We start from the raw sequence: 21,215 nt of genomic DNA on the forward strand, positions 1-21,215 counted from the left end.
CCCCTCTTTCAGGGGCTAGCTTATTCTGATTAACTAGCTCCCCTGTTAGATTCAGGGTTTCACAGCCCTCCTTCCTGGGCTATGCCCTAGCTGAGTCCTTCCTCCTAGGAGGGGAAGGGGACTTAGCAGCGTCCTCCTTTAATAAGCTTAGAACCTCTTTCTGGGTCACCCTGCCCCCACCTGCTCCTCAGGTGCTTGATTCTACCCAGCTGAGTGTAAGAGTCCCAAGCACCTGTCTGCACTGCCTGGGGGAGGGGAGCTTTGCCCTCTCTCCCTACAAGGCTTTTGGTCCCAGATCCTCAAAGGCATACAGGCCCCTAACTCCCACCGAAATTCCCATGAGGATCTGCCCAGATTTAGGCCCCACTGTGATCCACAACCCCCCACTCAGCTGCCGCCTACTCTTGCAGGTGCCTAAACTCACTCGGCACCTACGTTTCCATGCCTGGGCACATCCTGCAGCCTCAGACCGGTGCCTGTCCCCCTATCTCCTGCCCAGCCCCTGGTGTGAGCCCCAAGCCGGAGGGAGGCCTGTCTCGCCTGTGGGGCATAGCTCAGTATGCCTAACTCCACACAAAACAGCTGGGGCGAAGGGGACCCCCCTCCTAAGCACTAGCCCAGGTGTGAGGGTCTCGCCTGGGATGTGGGGGAACCATGTTGAATTGCCCCGTCTGCCAGATGAGTAGAGGGTTTTGAACAGGGGGTTCCCACCTTTGAGACGGGGCCCTTAATCTCTGGACTATGGGCTGGTCTGATGTGAGGCTGCCTCAGTCTTCCCTGTTAAAGTTGCTCCACTTTGTGTTAACTATAAATTGGACCAGAGAGAGAGAGAGACTGACTCTGTAGTTAGGACCTGCCCTGGGCTGAGAAGTGGGGAACCCCGGTTCAAATCCCCTTTGCTCATCAAGCAGTGGAGGGAATTGAGCCAGGGTCTCTCTCTCTCTCTCTCTCTCTCTTGTTACCATTGTATCTGCTCACAATCTTTAGTGGTAAGGCAAGACACCCATGGTACAGATGGGGAACCGAGCCACAAAGTGACTTGGCCAAGATCACACAGGGAATATGTGGCAAAGGTGAGAATTATTAACACCTCTCCAGCCAGGTCCTAGGCGAGCTGTTCTCTCTGAGACACTGATGTAGGACTTAATCAACTGGTGCCACAGCCCTGGGTGTGGTTCCTGCTCTGTTTTTGATGCACTTGTCATTTTCTTCTCTGGAAAAGGACATGTGATGCTGTAGTACAGAAATCTCCCATAAATTGGGCCCCCTGGTGCACATTGCTAGTATTACACACTATTCTCAGGCACTGTCTCACTTCAGCCCTTCTCTGTTTGTTTGTGACGGAAAAAGGAAACAGTCAGAAAATTCTGCTGAGTTCACTTTATTGGACAAGAAGTTGGAGACACGGTCGTCCCCAGCAGCTCCCGGGGAGAGGGTGTGTGGACACCGTGGCTGGGAGCAGGGATCTGCAGCGGTTGGTGGAGAGCGAAAGCGGAAGGGCAGCTTTTAACACTCAGCAGCGAGGAGGCTTCAGCATTTTCCAAGATGCCCCAATCGAATACTTCCCTGACTTCTCCTATAAAAGGAGCAAAACAGACTCAGGCACTGCTGGGGATAAGAGACGTTTAACTCCGTGCCACACACACAGGCTAGGACCTGGCGCCTGGGAACAGCCCAGCTTGTCTGTCTCAGACACTGGCCAATTCCTGATCTGTCAGAGGAAGGTTCAAGCCCCTTTTTTAACTTCTTGCCTGAGGCAGAGCGGTCTGGACAGGAGGGGGCTCTGGCTTTTCCTTTAGGGTTTTAGACCTTGTTCCACAAAGACAGTCAGTCTGAGCCCATTCAAACTTTGAATTAACATTTTTGCCGTGGGGCAGGTGGCTCCCACAGCCCTGGAAACCCTGTAGACCCCTCTCCTGATGTTCTCAGAGGTGCAGTTCACCCCTTGCGGAGGTGTGGCAGAAGAGGCCGGGCACCAAGGCAGTTCACAAAAGAAGGCTCAGGAGGGACTGAACTGCGGGCACAGGCTGTATGCCAACTCCCTGCGTGCCTGGATTTCATTCAGGGAGCAGAAACAGCTTCCAGTGAATTTTGATTCCTCCGGGTCTGCTCTGGGTGAGGCGCTTCACTGAGAAAACTTCTCACTGGGCCAGAATTCTAGACTGGTCCATAGAAGCAGAAGCAAAATGGAGAGAGAACCTCCCTCCTGGGAAGAAAATCAGGAAGTCAGAGCAGCTCTACTCATTTTCGTGACTGTTGCTCCCACTTACTTGACGGCCTTGCAGAAGGAACATTTGTTGCCGTATGTCATGCCGTCCGTGCCACAGTGGGGGTTGGACTCCCTTGTGCAGTACGTGCCGTCGTCCATGAACTCCTTGCAGTCAAGCTGCAAAAGTAATAATAAAACCCATTAAAACTCCTTCCCCCCCCCTTCGTTTTCCTCCACGGCTCTGATAATCGATTGACTCGCTTACTCTAGTCTTTCTACGGAGAGGAGTTAAAACAGCAGCAAGGGCGCTGCCTGCTCCCTGGAGAGAGAGATCCTTCCCCGACCAACAGATGTGGCTTCAGAAGGAGCATCTCCACAGGGCTGTAACCACCTACTTATCAAGAAGAAATTCTGGTTTCCCAAACAGGTTGGCCCCGTCATGTCAGAAGCAAGTAGATATCAACACTCTTAACACCAATCAGCCTCCAGTGCGGCTAGCTCCCTGCGGCTCGAAGCCAGACTGTCCCAGCTGGGTGCACCGACCTTTCCGAGGCACTCAGAAACTGGGGGAACAAGCTCAAGTCATGCAGCTTCCCTTTGTTAGGAAAGGTTAAGACAAGCATCGGTATAACATAACTCTCAGTACCTTCCCACCAGATGGACAAGCGAATTAGAGTTTGTGAATGTCTCCAACATGACAGTGAGTCAATTGGATTCTAATTGCATCGTACAGCTGGTCTGGCTTTGGTCACCTTCCAGTAATTGACTCTGCTATTGGGACATACATAGCCTTGGCAGTACCTACCTGCAGTGTCTCTCTCCTGGGAGAAGACTGGGCAGTGGGGCTAGAGTGAAAAGGAGCAGTGTGACTCTGCTCTGGGATACATTCTGCCGACACTGTGGTGTGCTGAGTCTGCTCAGGTCTCATCACATGGACAGTCCATCTTGTGGGTCTGCCTGTGTCCCACAGCCCAGCTATATAATTGCATCCCAGACACAAGGCTACATTGCCATGAGCGCTGGGGGAGCCTGGAAGCACCCATCGCTTCCCCCTTTTTTCTTTGTTTTTTTAGGGTTTTCCAGGGCCTGAGCTTTTCCTTACAAAGCCATGTCTCCGGAATTGGGAGAAAGTGCAAAGTCAGAAGCACTAACCTGGCCCCCGTCTTTACTGGCCACATCTGGAACAAAAACACAGAGAGACAAGATTTTACAAAGCCACCAACTGTCTGAGAGAAGCTGAGTGAAAGTTCAGTCAATTTACAAAAAATCTTGAAAGTTACAATATTTTCCTTAATATGATCTCTTGCAGTACAGGCTGCGTGTGGGGGGAGGGGAGGGTTAGTCAATCAATGATCGGAATTGTTGTGCAGGATTTTATTAATTGACCAAAAATATTAAGTGACTTATTACAACCACTCAGCTGTTGCATTGCATCATGGGTACATTCAGCAAACTCCTTGGGGTGCTAGCTAACCCCTGCGGCAAGACAGTGATTGCAGCAGCGCTCAGCAGGCAAAGGGTTAAAAGGGAAGTTAAAAAAATATATTTTAAGCTACGTGAGCGTTTTAGGTTGCAGCCAGGTCTGAATAACTAAAGATGGCTGGTGTTGTCTGTAGCTTCTGAGGGCATGGAGCGGAGACAAGGTCCCTGGTAGGGGGATGGAAAATTAGCCAGTCCGGGTGGTAATTAGCCAGCGCTGGTGATCCGCTTTAGACTCCTGGTCAGTCCAGTAGGCAGCAGTTCATCCCATGACTGCTTCATCCGGGTCAGGACACAGGGAGACCCTGTGCAGGGATACTGAGCAGGACTAGCTGCGCTTAGATTCTTCCTGAGCCAGCCAGGAAGAACCATAGCAGCTGTCTGTTTCCGTCAGCCGCAACAGACAATCGATCCCCTTTCTGTTTCCTCAGCCCCAGACAGCCTGCAGTCAAGCTCCGAGGTGAGTCCGTATCTCCAGCTGGGGGACATTGCAATGGCTTTAAGGAGGAACCTCCCAGCTGGGGGGTAGGTTAATGTAGGCTCCTGGGGGTCTAGGTCGTGCACTCGGTGGGGGCTCGGTCTCAGGGCGGCTCCAGTTTCGCCTCCCGCAAGGCAGGGCCGCCATCGCCGCTCGCGGCCGCTTCCCCGCTGTTGCCAGGTTAGCGCTTTTGTCGTTAGCTCTGGTGACTGTTTGGCCTGCTTGAGCTTCTTCCAGCTTTGCTGCGACGTGACACGCCACGAAACTGCCGCTTGTAATGAAATCGGGCGACTTTGGCTAGACCTTGTGACAGAATCACTACGTCGGCAACACTGGGGAAGGCAGAGCTGAGGAGGTGAGAACTGGGGGGGCGGGGAGGGATGCCTGGGGGAGCAGGGGCGATGCCAAGCGGGGCTGGGGTTAGGCAGGGGGAGGGCACAGGAGAGAGCAAGGGGGTGTTGGGTAGGGAGAGGGCAGAGGGCATTTTGGGTGTCGGGGGAGCAGGTGGGCTCCGTGAGGGGCCTCTGGAGGGTCCCCATTCCCTCACGGGGAGCTGAGTGGCTCTGGTGGGGAGGCAGCCCTGGGCTGCTCCTGGCTGCCGGCCCCGGAGAACTCGGCTGCGGGGTGCTTCTCTGGGACGGACTATGCAGAGTCGGCCTTACCCCGCCCCTCTCGGGGTTTTCTGTACCTGGAGGAGCAGGTCCCGGTGGAAGGGGCTCAGCCTGGCTGGAAGGTGGCCGATGTGAGCAGGAGATACGGTGGCTCTCTGCTCCAGAAGGAGAGACGGCAGCTGAGCCCGGGTCTGGACTCTGGGGGGGGGTCCTCCTCGCCCCAGGGAGACCCCCCCACCCCTAGACCCAGCTCTCCACTACAGAAGGAGAGACAGCGGCTAGGCAATCAGAAGTACTGGAACACCGTTGTGCTGGCACGACACGGGCACTGCCCTGACACCCCTCCTCCCTGGGCTGCCAAGGACTCAGCATCTCAGGACACCCATGCCTGGCACAAGCAGCTTGGCTGGAGCCTCAGACATCCAGCCGGTCACTCCTGGCTGCCAGGAGCCACTGGTGCACCTGCTCTGCAGGGACCAGCCAGGCAGCCACTCTGCCTCCCCTCCCCACCCAACTGCCCCCTAAATATCCATCCCTGCTTCTCCCCCACCCACCCAGCACCCCCTAGACATCCTAGCCCACTCCCCTCAGAAACCCCAATGACCCATCCACCTAATCCAACCTGCGCTAGCAATTTTTATGCCTCTCCATGTTTTATCACTGTTGCTTCGGGCAGGCTGTGTGGTACTGGGGCCTGTGCTTTAAGGGCTGAGCTTCCCAGAGACAGAGACTGGGCAGGGCATTGTGACAGCCTTGTTGTCATGCCGGGACACACAATAAAGCAGAGCTCTGGAGAGCAGCGTAAGTCCCCACTGATCACTGAACACCACAGGCTGTGTTGACCATAAGCTGCAGTTTATGGCTCTGTGCAAACCTTTGGGAAATTAGCTCAATAAATACTTCACGTAAAATGTCACAGGTGGAGCGTGACGAGACTCATCAGCTGTGCCCTCAGACGCCGGTTTGGCTTATCTAAGACCACAGGGCCTTCTGGTGTCCTCCTCCTCTGGAGCAGGCAGCGCCAGAGCTCGGGTGGATCTCTGCCCTAATTAAGTTTCACTTTGAGCTGGGTGAATAAGCCATGATCAGTCACTTATTCCGTGCCTGTCCCCTCTCTTTGTCCATGCACAGCCTATATTAGCAGAAATCTGTGCTGCATTATTTGCTCAGTTTCCATTTTATCTCACCCCTGACATCCAGTAATCAAGGCTCCCTAGGGCTAGAGATGTTAGCCAGGGCTATGTACAAGCTGCAGGAAGAGTTACTCACCAGAGAAGAAGAAGAAGAAAAGAGACAGGCCGAGTAGCACAAAGAAACCTGTTGTCTTCATGGCTGTTTAATGCAAGGCCGACAGCCTGCTCAGTAGATGCGCTCTCAGCAATAAACCCACAGAGAGTGCTCATGTACCTGCCTCTCCAGCTCTTTATATACACACGGGCACGTTCACATTCCTCACCTGCATTATGAAAACTTTCTCCCTCTCGTTTCTCAAGGTTTCTCAAGTAATCATTGGCCCTAGGAACCAGCTGCCGTTCATGAGGCTCCATCCCAGGTGTTAGGAATGTAGCCCTGTCCACATCAAACCCAGAGAACTGGGTTAAGTATGCAAGTCACACGCTACGGCTTGTAAATAGCTCCGCCAAAGGTAATCTCCCTTTCTCCAATAATCACAGGATTCTCACAAGGGAGAACTTTCAAAGCAGTGACTCAAGAGGGAGGCTGGTAATTGTCCTGCTACGGGGGCCCTTCCCGAGTCCCTGCAGTGGGGTTTTGCAGCGCAGCAGGCTGGCTCTTCAGGGACGTGTAGGAAATGACTCACACCAGGAGAATGGAGTGGGTGTGAAACCAGTTATTTGGTGCACCCTTTCTATTTTTGAAGTCAAGTCTACATTTGTTCAGCTAGGGTGGAGAGAGGCTGTGTAAAGTGACATGATTTCATGGCCGTTTGCGGAGTCCCAGATCAGGCATGCTGATGCTCCTCCTTCAGCTATTTAAACTAGGGCTACACGTTGTTTTTCAGTTCTCCTAAAACACGAGAGTACATCCTGGCCCCAGTCCTACCTTAGGTGTCAGCATGAAGGCACCTGCTCTTTGCCCAGCTCTTTCCACTTACGCTCTGTGCAACCTGGGACCCAACACATACATTCAGTTTGCCCATCTGTACAAAGGGGATAACAAGTCCTTTGAGACAAGAAATGTTACGTATCGGTTTCATTTGCCCATCTCAGACAGACAGTTCCATTGAAGACAATGGGGCTTCTTGCGTAAGGCCAGAGCAGGGTGAGATCTAGTATCTTTTGGTTCCTGGCACCTGTGTTGTCACACGGTGCCTTTGGATGCAAGCGGTTAGAAGAATCACATTAGCAAGGAAGAGCTATTGTCAGGTCAGTTCAACCAAGAATGGAAAGTGGTTCATGCAGTGCCGCCATTGCTAACGGTCCTGAAAGCCCTCCAAGAGTACAAGGACAGGGGAAAGGATTTCACACTGTAGAAACCTGCCACTGAAATCAGAGGTGGGCTGGATCCAAACCTCAGATCACAGCGCTCCTAAAACAAGGGCAGAGTATTTACCGTAGAGTCAGTCACAATTAAATATGTCACGTGTGAACTGCTAAGCCACCTTTGAGCTACCAGGCAATGGTGTTGTGCACTTACAGAGAATATCGGCACTAAGTCGTTAGTATCTGCACAAGGACAGAAGGTTTTTTTGTTTCCTTAGCACCAGCCAGGTCTTCATACAATAAAGCAAAGAGCTGCTCAAAGATAGGTCAGTCCATGATGCCCTCCAATGGGATTTGGGGGTAGAGGCTGAAGTGAAGAGTGCCCCATAACACAAACATTCCCTGAAAAAATCCAAGACAGGTTTGAAATGCGTCTGGTTTCGGTGCAGCTAAAAAAACCTGGGTTTGTTAAGTCTTTTGAAATGTAATTATTACTCCTCTGCCAGTGCAGATGCCTCTTAAACATTTGCAGAGACGCTGGACGGTGGCAGAGGAAACTTTGCCAAAGCCTATAAAAATTTCATCAAAGTGGAGCTGGCTAGGACTGGTAAATTACCCTGGTGTCAATCACACGTGATGTTTGTTGAGTGTGTTGTGATAATGTCTATGAAACAAGACATTAAATGATGACAGTAGGAGGTAAACAAAGGGAATAGTTGCATTAAGACACTCGCATACTTGAGGAAAACTACAGCCGCCATGTGTTCTGTCCTTCTAGGTCACCCATCACCATGGCATCTGGGCACCTCAGTTCCTTACAACCCGCCCGGATCAGAGTTTATCCTGTGATGGAGCATGCCTGGATTGAGCAGAACATTAAGAAATGTGCCCTAGGAAACAATCCTGCATGGGCTGAGCGGAGGACTAGACTAGAGGACCAACCAAGTCTTGCCAGCTGAATGATGGTTTTTTTCACCTTTCCCAGCAGCATCTGGAACTGGCCACTGGCTGCTCTGATCCGGTGTGGAAATTCCTAGCTCCCTAATTTGTTGGGGAGCGTCTGACCTGAGAGGGAAGGTTTGAAGATTGAAGGCCAGACTCTCAGCGGGGGAAATGGGTGTAGCCCCACTGAAGTCAGTCTGGCCCTGAGTTCTTACCGTGCTGTGGGCAAGTCCCTACAGAGTCAGCCAGTCACGTGGGCGATGGTAGCACAGGTCTCTGAACTGCCTGGTGGTGGCACAGCCGTGTAACCTGCACAGACTAGCTGGGGGCCCGTGCACCGCCGCTCTGCTGACTCACGCACTGCTCTTCCCTGAGCCTCTCGCAGGCCGCACGGGGCCCCGGGCAAACAGTGAACCGGACGCCTGCCTCCCTCAGAACCTGGGACACAGCCGAGGCCAGCGGGGGCATCCCCGGAGTGGCAGACGGGGAGGTTTGTGCCTCAGGTTTGTGATTCAGATTCACAGATTCAACATGATTCACAGTTGGAGAGAGTTCCCTGCCATGCTCATGTCTCCGCTCTTCCCCAAGGAAGCTACACCCCTGTTAGCCGATCAGGAGCCAGGGTAACCCACAGCCCACCTCTCCCCTGTAGACTTGGTGACGGTGCTGCCAAGCACAGGAGGCAGAGCATGGCATAGTGCTTTCCTGAGCAGACACCGATTCCTCATTTCCCCCACTGGCAATGGTTCCTTCCATCCATTCTGGCATGACAGCTCTACCTGTTCCCATCGCCTGGGGTGAAGGAACGCTCCAGAAACCACATTTGATATTGCATTGAATTATTGATAAACTGGAAATATGGAGAACACCAAGTTACTAGGTCTTCTACTGAAAATGGCGTCGTTTTAATGCTGGAAGGAGGGAGACAGCAGCCTAGCCCATGGAGGGAGGAAGCCGGGCTGTTGCTATGCCAAGGAATGGAGTGAGCAAGGCCAGGAGGGGGGATTGGAAGTCCCAGATTGGACTCTACGGTGCATGCATCAGCTGCACAGCAAGCAAGTGGAAGGCGGAGAAAGGAAAGAGAGGTGAGAAGGCGTCAGGTCAGGCAGGATGTTGTTGTGATGGGTTGAATCACAGAAGCCCCCTTGGGAACTGCCAAATGCTGTGCCAAGACTACTTCTGCTCCTGGTTTCCCTGCCAGCTCGGGACCCCAGCACCCTGTCTTGCTGAGCCAGACACGCCCGTCTGCTCCAGCACAGACCCAGGGTCTGAATTACTTGCCCCGAAGCTGCAGGTTTACCTGAAAACAGCTCACAGAAGTGTTCTCATCTTTAACACTCAGATGCCCAACTCCCAATGGGGTCTAAACCCAAATAAATCCGCTGTATAAAGCTTATACAAGGTAAACTCATAAATTGTTCACCCTCTAGAACACTGATAGAGAGATATGCACAGCTGTTTGCCCCCTCCCCCCCAGTATTAATACATACTCTGGGTTAATTAATAAGTAAAAAGTGATTTTATTAAATACAGAAAGTAGGATTTAAGTGGTTCCAAGTAGTAACAGACAGAACAAAGTGAATTACCAAGCAAAATAAAATAAAACACGCAAATCTAAGCCTAATACAGTAATACAACTGAGTACAGATAAAATCTCACCCTGAAAGATGTTTCAATAAGCTTCTATCACAGACTGGACACCTTCCTAGTCTGGGCACAATCCTTTCCCCGGTACAGGCCTTGTTCCAGCTCAGGTGGTAGCTAGGGGATTCCTCATGATGGCTCCTCTCTTTGTTCTGTTCCACCCTTTATATATCTTTTGCATAAGGTGGAAATCCTTTGTCCCTCTGGGTTCCCCCCCCCCCCTTCTCAATGGAAAGACACCAGGTTAAAGATGGATTCCAGTTGAGGTGATGTGATCACATGTCATTGTAAGACTTAATGACTCCCATCAACCAGGACAATTGACTGCAGATGGCTCTGTTTTACAGTACTTGCAAGTCTTCCTGTATATGTGTGTCCTGGCAAGTGGGTAATGAAGATTCTAAACCACCATTAATGGTCCACCCTTTGCATAATTACAATAGGCCCTCAGAGTTATATTTAATATTTCTAGTTTCAGATACAAGAGTGGTACATTTATACAAATAGGATGACCACACTCAGTAGATTATAAGCTTTGTAATGATACCTTACAAGAGACCTTTTGCATGAAGCATATTCCAGTTACATTAGCATATTTTCATAAAATCATATAGAGTGCACCATCACACCCTCCTTCTGAACTTACTGCCAGTGACTTGGACACTGACCATGGTGGAGGCAGTATACCTAAAATTCATTTTTGAGCTCCCCTCTTGGGCAGACACTCCTGTGTCCCCCAAAAGGGAAAGAGACCCTGATCCAGCTGTTGGCTCACAGCTACCAGCTATGACAGACCTTTCACTGGCCAGCAAAATTCCCCCCCCCCTCCGCCCTTCACTCAGGTTGAGCTTGCTTCCAGCTACAGAATCCTTGGGGTCTGTTCCCACCGCAGCAGTCACCAGGACCCCAACTTCCAGATCCAGGATACATGTCTCTGTGCCCCTCTTCCACTCCATTACAGCCAGTTCCTGCTTCTGAGTCTTAATTGCTTTGTCTTTTAAGTCCAGGGTTTGCTGGTGGGCAGTCTTTTCCCAGGCAAATTGCACATCAATTTCCATTTGTCTTCCCTTGAGACCATCACTCGATGAGCTGGGATACCACTGAGAACCCCCTCCTGCCAGAACAGGCGCCCCTCCACTCCTGTCTTGCTAAGTTAGGCTACGTCTTCACTGGGGGGGGGATCGATTTAAGATACGCAAATTCAGCTACACGAATAGTGTAGCTGAATTCGACGTATCCGAGCTGACTTACCCCGCTGTGAGGACGGCGGCAAATCGACCGCCGCGGCTCCCCCGTCGACGGCGCTTACTCCTACCTGGGCTGGTGGAGTACGCGCGTCGATTCGGGGATCGATTATCGCGTCCCGACAAGACGCGATAAATCGATCCCCGAGAGATCGATTTTCTACCGCCGATCCGGGCGGGTAGTGAAGAAGTAGCCTTAGACACTCCAGTCAGCTTCAGCACAAACACAGAGGTTGGGCCACACCCATCTGCAGTTCACTGAAACTGGGATGCACTCAGCCCAGGGGCTTCTTAGTTAACAGAGACTTTCCCAGCGCCCAGTGTTCAGCCTTTCTGGGCAATTTGCAACTTGTATAATTCTAGCTTCTTCTGATCTTTAATCTTATTTATTTTGCTTCCTTTTCTGTGCCTACTTCCCTTACCTGAAATAAACAAACAGAAAATAACAAACCAGTAACCACTTTGTCTGTTCTCCAGCCACCACACTTAAAACTCACTTAAAATCACTACCAGTATCTCAAAGCAATCTAAAACCCAAATCAATCCGTTTTACAGGGTAAACTCATAAATTGTTCACCCTCTAGAACACTGATAGAGAGATATGCACAGCTGTTTGCCCCCCCAGGTATTAATACATACTCTTGGTTAATTAATAAGTAGAAAGTGATTTTATAAAATACAGAAAGTAGGATTTAAGTGGTTCCAAGTAGTAACAGACAGAACAAAGTGAATTACCAAGCAAAATAAAATAAAACACGCAAATCTAAACCTAATACAGTAATACAACTCAGTACAGATAAACTCTCACCCTGAAAGATGTTTCAATAAGTCTCTTTCACAGACTGGACGCCTTCCTAGTCTGGGCACAATCCTTTCCCTGGTACAGCCCTTGTTCCAGCTCAGGTGGTAGCTAGGGGATTCCTCATGATGGCTCCTCTCTTTGTTCTGTTCCACCCTTCATATATCTTTTGCATAAGGCAGGAATCCTTTGTCCCTCTCTGGGTTCCCACCCCTCCTTCTAAATGGAAAAGCACCAGGTTAAAGATGGATTCCAGTTCAGGTGACATGATCACATGTCACTGTAAGACTTCATTACCCACTTGCCAGGACACACATATACAGGAAGACTTGCAAGTACTGTAAAACAGAGCCATCTGCAGTCAATTGTCCTGGTTGATGGGAGCCATCAAGATTCCCAACCACCATTAATGGCCCACACTTTGCATAACTACAATAGGCCCTCAGAGTTATATTTCATATTTCTAGTTTCAGATACAAGAGTGATACATTTATACAAATAGGATGACCACACTCAGTAGATTATAAGCTTTGTAATGATTCCTTACAAGAGACCTTTTGCATGAAGCATATTCCAGTTATATTAGCATATTTTCATAAAATCATATAGAACGTCACAGTTGTCACCTCACGGGGGGTGGGGGGGTTCATTTGTCTGCATGCTCTTTAGCCGACGCGGGCGCACTGAGATGGCAGGTTGCTACATGTCACTCTCACTCATGCAGGTCAAAACTCACACCTGTCACACGCCTGTGTCACACACGCTCACCGACGGATGTTTTCATCGTCTTCATGCTCCCAGTCAGGCAAACCGGTGCAAGGCACACACGACTCACAGCCTCACCCTGAAGTGCCATTGTAAGACACAGGCGGCGGTTAAGCAAAGAGCCGGAGGACGACAGGCGACAGTTAACCCCCCATAAGCCAGGGGCAGGAAGGAGAAACTACAGATTTAGTAACAGTTTATATCACAGGCGCCGACTTTACAATGTGCGGGGGGTGCTTGATCCCTGGCTCTGCCCCACTCCACCCCCTCCCCCAAGGCCCCATCCCCACCCCCCTCTTCCCGCCCAGTTCCACCCCCTCCCCCGAGCGTGCCACATCCTCGCTTCTCCCCCTCCCCCCAAGAGCCTCCTGCACACCGTGAAACAGCTGATTGCAACAGGTGGGAGGCACGGGGGGAAAGGGGGGTAGCTGATAGCCAGGCTGCCAGTGGGTGCTCAGCACCCACCATTTTTTCCCCTGTGGGTGCTCCAGCCCCGGAGCACCCACGGAGTCTGTGATTATGATTTATATTAGTGGTTCTCAAACGTTTGTACTGGTGACCCCTTTCACACAGCAAGCCTCTGCGTGCGACTCCCTCCCCCCCACTTATAAATTAAAAACACTTTTGAATATATTTAACACTAGTATAAATGCTGGAGGTGAAGCGGGGTTTGGGGGTGGAGGCTGACAGCTCGAGACCCCCCACCTAATAAGCTCACGACTCCCAGTTTGAGAACCCCTGGTTTATATCAAAGCAGAAAGCGAGTTGCTATAATGTTGCAAAGTTGCATAATAAACTCCAGTAAGAGGCATGTTACTGGCGTTCCACTTTCTGTTCTCATAGAGACAGACTCAGATTCCAAGGCCAGAAGGGACCATCGGATCATCTAGTGTGATCTCCCGCCCATCTCAGGCCACAGAACCTCACCCACTCACTCCTGTCATAGCCTCTAACCTCTGGCTGAGTTACTGACATCCTCCCTTGCAACTCCATGTGTTAGTATTACTAATCATGTTTATTACAGTCGTACGGTACCTAAGGGCCAGGACCCTGGAGGCCATAACGCCTTGCCCAAAGAACAAACTGAGGCAAAGAATGCTGCCGAGTTTACTTTATTGATCGAGCCAACAGAGAGACCGAGAAGCCCCGGTAAGGTGCCAGACCCTGGGGTGAAGGGAGAACGTATTCAGCATTCCCCATACCGCTTGAGGTGAAGTTTTCTGTTACTTATTCTGGAGAGACGAGAGAGAGAAGGGGAGAGAGATTGATTAGCAAGGAGTAGCCCTGGAGGAATAGCCTCCCCCATTACTCTGCTAACCAGCTAAAATACAGAGCACTTCTCTGATGCTTGGTCCCTTTTCCTTGTTGCTTGTGACAGTCATTTCATGCCAGCCAGTGAGAGGGGTTTGGAAAGGGACTGATAACTTTTGAATGCTTCTGCTACAAACCCAGTTTAAACTTTTACAGGTGAGGGATGCAGGAGGACCGCGGGCCAGTAACTGGGGACCTGGACTGAATTCTAAGAGAAGCGGAAGAGAAATGAGACTCATCTGGGCTAAGCAGCTGCAGTGTTTGTCTCGGCTAGGGGGTTATGTAGAATGCACGTGGACCTGAAGAAAGAGAACCAGGTTTCAAGAGGGTGCTAGATTTGTGAGGGGCGATGGGGGTGCTCTGGGATGCACGCAGAGTTGGGGGGATGCAGGACAAACATCAGCATGCTGTCATGCCCAAACAAACAAAGTAAGTATTTCTTCACACAACACACAGTCAACCTGTGGAACTCCTTGCCAGAGGATGTTGTGAAGGCCAAGACAATAACAGGGTTCAAAAAAGAACTAGATAAGTTCATGGAGGATAGGTCATAGAATCATAGAATCATAGAAGATTAGGGTTGGAAGGGACCTCAGGAGGTCATCTAGTCCAACCCCCTGCTCAAAGCAGGACCAATCCCCAACTAAATCATCCCAGCCAGGGCTTTGTCAAGCAAACACGGGGAAGGTGGAGAAGAGAAACAAAGACACACGTTACATAAATATCTACTTTCCCCAGCTGCCTCTAAGCCTGGTCATCGTCCCTGGGCCAGTTCCTGGTTGGGGTTGGTATGCAGCAGAAGAGGGTCTTGAGAAAGGAGGAAGAGGCCTTGCAAATCAGACTGGGGAGGACCAAGGAATTATTGCTCATTGCTAACCAATGCCTCTGATAATAATTGACTCGCCAGCTTTCTTTGAGCAGGAGGGGGGTGAGACGACATCCGCGGCAAAGCCCATTTTCCCAGTTGGAGGAGCAGCCGATACCAGCCAATCCCAGTGTGTGTGGGTTTGGAGTTTTTCTGCACACGGAGGGGTGTGTTAGAGTCCCAGGGGTTACCCCATAACATTCTACAGCTCTGGGCTACTCTTAACACGTCTCCTATCATATTCCCAGCCTTGTAGCCCAAGTGCGATGAAAGCGATATCAACACATCACAGCTGTTTTCCTTCAGGTGGCCATGCTGATGCACTGAATTTAATTTATGCCATCTATAAATATAAACAGTTAATAAGGCTGATGTCTGGGTTTTTACCTGGAGACATTCTTCATCACTGTTCTGGTCAATGTCCGCTCCATTCCTTCAGGAAGAAAGCAAGGTTAGGGTGGATGTCAGGAATTAGATCACCTCAGCACACTCTAGGAACCCACACGATTATCTACACGTCCATACATCGCTTTAATGGCCCAGCAGCTCTTGTGGCACTTACGCGACAGCAGAGCAAAAAGCACACTTGTTGCCATACGGCTAAAGGCTAAAGTGCCACAGGACCCTCTGTTGCTTGTTGCCATAGGTAACGCCGTCAGTGCCACAGATCGGGCTGTACTCCAGGGTGCAGGCGGCTTCCTGACCTGTGGGTGTTTTCACGTAGCCGGTGCAGTCAACCTGCAACAGTCACAAGGCAACATTTTTCAACCTATACCAGGGGTTCTCAAACTGGGGGTCGGGACCCCTCAGGGGGTCGCGAGGTTATTACCTGGGGGGGGGTCATGAGCTGTCACCCTCCACCCCAAACCCCGCTTTGCCTCCAGCATTTATAATTGTGTTATAAATTAAATTTTTATGTATATACTTAAGGGAGGGTCACACTCAGTCTTGCTATGTGAAAGTACAAAAGTTTGAGAACCACTGACCTATACCCTCCCTCTCCTTCTTCTAGAGATCTGATTGTAACTGACTTGCTGTCTCTCTCCCCTGTCTGCCAGGAGGAGGTAAAGGAAGAGGAGAACAAGGCCAATTGTAGGAAGCAGAAAAGGCTGCGTGAAAGGCAAAGCTGAGGTCAGTGGTGCTAATATCACATGCAAGAGACAATCCCCAGTAATAAGGTGTACAGTTCTGGAGTGAACATAATGTACCATTCCAGGCAAAAATTATTGAAACTTCACGCTGGGATTGTTTGTTCAGAATGACATTTTGTTTCAATGTTTATATTCTATTATATATTAGAATAAAATAGAAAATCAAACCTCAAAATTGAAACAAAATGTTTTAACTGACCTGAAACAATGTTGTGGGTTTTTCTGGAAAATTTTATTTTATGGGAAATTTCTAAATTCTTTGTTTTAATTCCAGTTTGGAACAAAAACAAATTTCAAAACTGCAGAATTTCCTGCAAAATGGAAATTCTTGTTGCTCCCAGCTCTGTTGCTAGTGCATTTGTAACACCGACAGACCCCAGTCATTGGCGGGCAGGATCGAACCTAACATAAGAACGGCCCTACTGGGTCAGACCAAAGGTCATCTAGCCCAGTATCCTGTCTTCTGACAGTGGCCAATGCCAGGTGCCCCAGAGGGAATGAACAGAACAGGGAATCATCAAGTGATCCATCCCCTGTCGCCCATTCCCAGCTTCTGGCAAACAGAGGCTAGGGACACCATCCCTGCCCATCCTGGCTAATAGCCATTGATGGATCTATCCTCTAGGAACTTATCTAGTTCTTTTTTGAACCCTGTTATGGTCTTGGCCTTCACAACATCCTCTGGCACGGAGTTCCACAGGTTGACTGTGCGTTGTGTGAAGAAATACTTCCTTTTGTTTGTTTTAAACCTGTTGCCTATTAATTTAACCGGGGACCTTTGGAGCTAATGCATGAGATAAAAGCCACATGGCCCTTAGCGAAGGCTGTAGCAGACTCATTGATCTCTAAGTGGTCTTGGTGCCACTAGGGGGGACAGTACACCACACCCAGGAGGTGTGTGGGTCACACATTCATACTGACTCTATCATGAGGACATGTCATTGCTAATGTATCAGGAAGTAGGTTATAACAATGAACAGAGCAGATATTTGGCTATACCTGAACACATCTTCCATCATGCTTTTTGACAATGTTGTTGCCACGTCTTGAGAGAGAGAGAAAAAGAAGAGTGCGTGTGAGAGAGGTTAGTTTGTGATCACTTTGCAGGAATCTCACTCATTACATCTCTTCAGTTCTACGATGCTGATACAATTAACCAAACTCCTTTAAATCTGATAGCTCCCGAGTGATCTCTGGTTGGAACCATTGATCAGCGAACAACAGACTCACAAAAATGAGTCACAGAATCACATCAAGCCATCTCGTCCATCCCCACCCCAGTGGTGCTTATAGAATCATAGAATCATAGAATCTCAGGGTTGGAAGGGACCTCAGGAGGTCATCTAGTCCAATCCCCTGATTAAAGCAGGACCAACACTAACTAAATCATCCCAGCCAGGGCTTTGTCAAGCCGGGCCTTAAAAACCTCTAAGGATGGAGATTCCACCACCTCCCTAGGGAACCCATTCCAGTGCTTCACCACCCTCCTAGTGAAATAGTGTTTCCTAATATCCTATGGGCTTTTCTGTGCAGTTTTGCTGCTTTGGTTAATCAGAAGAAGTTACTTAAGAACTTACAGGATTTCTCTGCACAACAAACACTCATTGGAGTACGTGACGCCATCACTGCCACAGCAATCCTGGGACAAGGAACTTGTCTATTGGGAAGCACTGCGTAGCGACTGCAGAGAGGCTGCAAAAGCAACGGCGTCATTTGGGTGTGGCCTTTACTACAACGTTACACCTGATAGCTCTGTGCTTTTCTGTGTATCCACTTTGCATTGTGGTCCTCTCGCAGCTGTACCCCACTCTTTGCATGGGCCGTCCCCTTGTCGTTCCTTTAACAGAGACGTATAGGACATACTAGAATGTTTCCCCCCATCCTGAATGGGATGGGAAGGGGTAGTAATTGTCCTAGGTTCCTCTAGATCTTCTGCCGGGAGAAGGCGAGGTCAGTGGATACCATGGGAGTGGTGGGGGGAATTCTCACAGCCCTTTCCATGCTGTCTTCACTGTGACCCAACTGCCCTATCAGAATAACGTCCAGACCTGAAGAAGAGCTCTGTGAAGCTTGAAAGCCTGTTCCTCTGGAGCCCGTCCCCATTTTTCACCTCCTCTCCCTGGGAGGGAGCCCCGCGTTGTAATTTTGCCAGTAAAGGAAAGGGAACAGTGGAGTTCAGGTTATGCTATTGTTCTCCAATCACAATGCTCTGACAATGGTTCTAGATTTCTCAATCTCTCCTGCTCTGGAGGGGAAGGAGAGCTCACTAGAGCTGGGTGAATAATGATTTTTTTTTCCTGGTTTGTTGGTAATGTCAGAAAGGTATAGCTAAGTGAAAAGGGGGTTGGGTTGCCGAGGAACAGCTTTCAAGCTTCACAGAGCTCTTATACCTGTAAATAGTTTCTGTTTCGACCAAACTCCCAAATCTTCAAAATTTTTGGAAAAGGGAAAAGGGAACTAACCATTTTGTTTTGATTTTAAGCATTTTAAAACATTTTTGATTTTTTTAAAAAATACAATTAGAGGGAAATTTGAAGCAAAAAGCCATTTCAAGCTGAAAATATTTTGCTCAAAAAATGTTGAAATGAAAATGTTCTGATTTTTTTCTGATTTTTTAAAATGAAAAAGTCAACAAAACGGACACAAGGTCATTGAACGTTTGTGTCCTGAATCTGCATTTTTTTTTAGCGAAAAACGTTTCATTTGAAAAATGTTGCCAAGCTCGAAGTTCAGCATGTAGCATGTTCTCTGTGTTGTCTTTATGCTGACACTGGTCGCCTTCTGGGAGACAATAAAGATTGAGCCTCAAAATATAGGCCAGGATTTCAAATCTCAATTTCCTGCCATATCCTTCAAAGACGTTATTGTATTGTGTTTCTGTATTGTTGTGGCCCAGGATTGTATGTAACGTCTCTGGGGGGGGATGTGACAGATGTAAGACCTGAGGAAAATGTGCCAGACAAGGATGGACTTTTGGGAGGGTAAGTGTGAAGTGGGTTTCCTGGGGAATCCCCAGGGAGACATTAATGCAAATTCCCCAATTCTGGTTATGCAAACACGGAGCCTTCTGAAATTATGTCCCGAGGAGAGGGTCATTGTCTGCTAATTAGCTGTTACAGAAGGCCAGGATCAAAGACCTGAGCTGTATAAAGCAAGGGCTGATCTGCCCAGTCTGGGTGATGGTTCTGGATCTCAAATGGATGAATGCATAACCCTGGGGAAAACCCAGTCGTGGGTTCTGAAGGACTAAAACCTACCAGAGCCCTCACTTAAAGCTGGGGGTGACCAAGGAACTGCCTATGCCTCTGTGGGATTTGGGAGAAAACCTCCTTAGGCTCTTTTGAAAATCGCCACCTATAGATCTGTGTAGGTTTCTATGGTGCCCACCACCCTCATGCAGCAAATATTCGCACATAGCCAAAACATTCAGGTAAAATGTAGTCTGCTGGTGGAAAATTCGAGACTAGAAAAAGAGGTCATTTTCTTGGAATCAGTCAATTTTATGAACTATTCACTGAAGTCCCTTAATTATATTCAGATGGCTGAAATGTTGTGTAGCTTTTAAAACAAAATGTAAGGGATACTTGATCACATGTGACACTATTATGCAATTGTGTTTGAACTAAAAAGCACATGGAGTATATTAAATTAAGAAGGGGCCTTGACAAATGCATTATGGATGAAATTGACCCCTCTGCACTAGGGCTTAAGTGGGCTTTAAGTGGTACATTGGCCTTGCATTGGCCCTCAATGGTGGAGTCAATTCCACCCTATATTATTAGTAGTTATTGTTTATTTTTATCAGTTGCACCATGTGGAACCAATAGATCCAAATCCCAGGGATTCAGTGTCTCAATTCTACGGCAAGGGAGCCATTTCACTCTTTGAGGCACCTCTATTCTTTCACTGGTGTTTAGTGTTTTTCCATATGTGCCTATCTGTGATTGACCTAGGGATCAGGGGAAAATGACAAAGAAGATCTGAAACTCACCTGACCTGCCCCAGTGGCAACACCTGGAACAAAAAACAGAGACAAAAAAGATAAAAACAAAGCAGGATCTTTGATAAACATCCATTAGGAAACATTAATCCTAAAGAACAACCAAATACACTATCTTAACCCTGGAAACCAACTGTTCTTTCCTGTACTGATGGCCACAGCTAATATTATATCTCCTCTGAGTAAACATCAGCTAATGTTCTAAGGCTGAAATTTTCTGATTGTTTAATGAAAACAGAGTTTTCGGTTGCTCCTTAATGATGAAATGCAATGTGAACTTCGCCTCTGCGACCCATGAGTCCTGGCAACGTCCTATAGGTTCAAGTAGGACTGAGGTGGTACAGAGGTCTTGTAGCAGCTCTCTGCACAGGAATGAATTTCATCGAAGGAGAAATCCCATACCAACCCACTGTCTTGGAACTCTTCCCAGCGCAAGTCACTACCTCAGTGCCCCCTCTTCAAGGATGTGCATATATCACTGACTTCATCCGTACATAGGCTTGGCTTCAAGAGGGCTAGAGATATCCGCCCAAAGGCGTTACACAGCCTACAACAAAATCAACTCACTGGAAAAATAGCTGAAAAGCGCAAGACCGAGCAGCCCGAAGACACCTCTTATCTTCATGGTGGCGGTGATGGTTGAGTGACAGTCAAGTCTGTAGGTGCTCTGCCGAGAAGATGATGTTTCTCAGACTCCACTGTCAGCGCTCACTATATATATAATTTGTGGATGTGTCCCCAACCTTGACTCTGACATCACCACCCTAAAGTCATTGTTTGCTCTGGAAGCTGGCGGATTTTTATTGAGGCTTATACTGAGCTGTAAGGAATGTTTTCTTATCAGCGAGATGCCCAGGAGAATGCAATAAACGCACAGGCGGCACCCAGCTTGTTAACAAAGGGCCTTGCTGTACAGTGGGCCCTTTGTCTTTCCCGGACAATGAGCACATTGCGTGTGCAGTGGAAGCTATGAAATTGCAGGGAGGAATCTGGTCATGTGGACAGGCCTAGCCGTTGAGTTGTTACGTTGAATGATATTCAGATTGCATACTGCATTATATATGTTGTAAGATATTCTAGGGTGCAGCAGCTTTTGAATCAGCTGTTTGGGGTGACAAATATAGGGTTTATATGGGATTTTTAAGGGGCCTGAATCCAGGCCTCTGCAGATTACCCACTCTTTCTATGGACACTTAGGGAGGTGTGAGGACTTGCCATATTGTCCTTCCCCATCCTCTCGTGGGTTTTCTTGCAGTGTTAGGTTTCTCACTGACAG

At 48.9% G+C, this 21,215-nt stretch overlaps 1 pseudogene; it reads right to left on the reverse strand.

Moving 5' to 3' along the window:
* Positions 1-1,454: 1,454 nt before the first annotated feature.
* On the reverse strand, positions 1,455-20,564 carry LOC112124933 (annotated as a pseudogene).
* Between the last annotated feature and the right edge of the window lie 651 nt (positions 20,565-21,215).

The sequence above is a fragment of the Terrapene carolina genome, unplaced genomic scaffold (genome assembly GCF_002925995.2).
Source record: "Terrapene carolina triunguis isolate 2854851 unplaced genomic scaffold, T_m_triunguis-2.0 Scaffold629, whole genome shotgun sequence".
NCBI classification, from domain to species: Eukaryota; Metazoa; Chordata; order Testudines; family Emydidae; genus Terrapene; species Terrapene triunguis.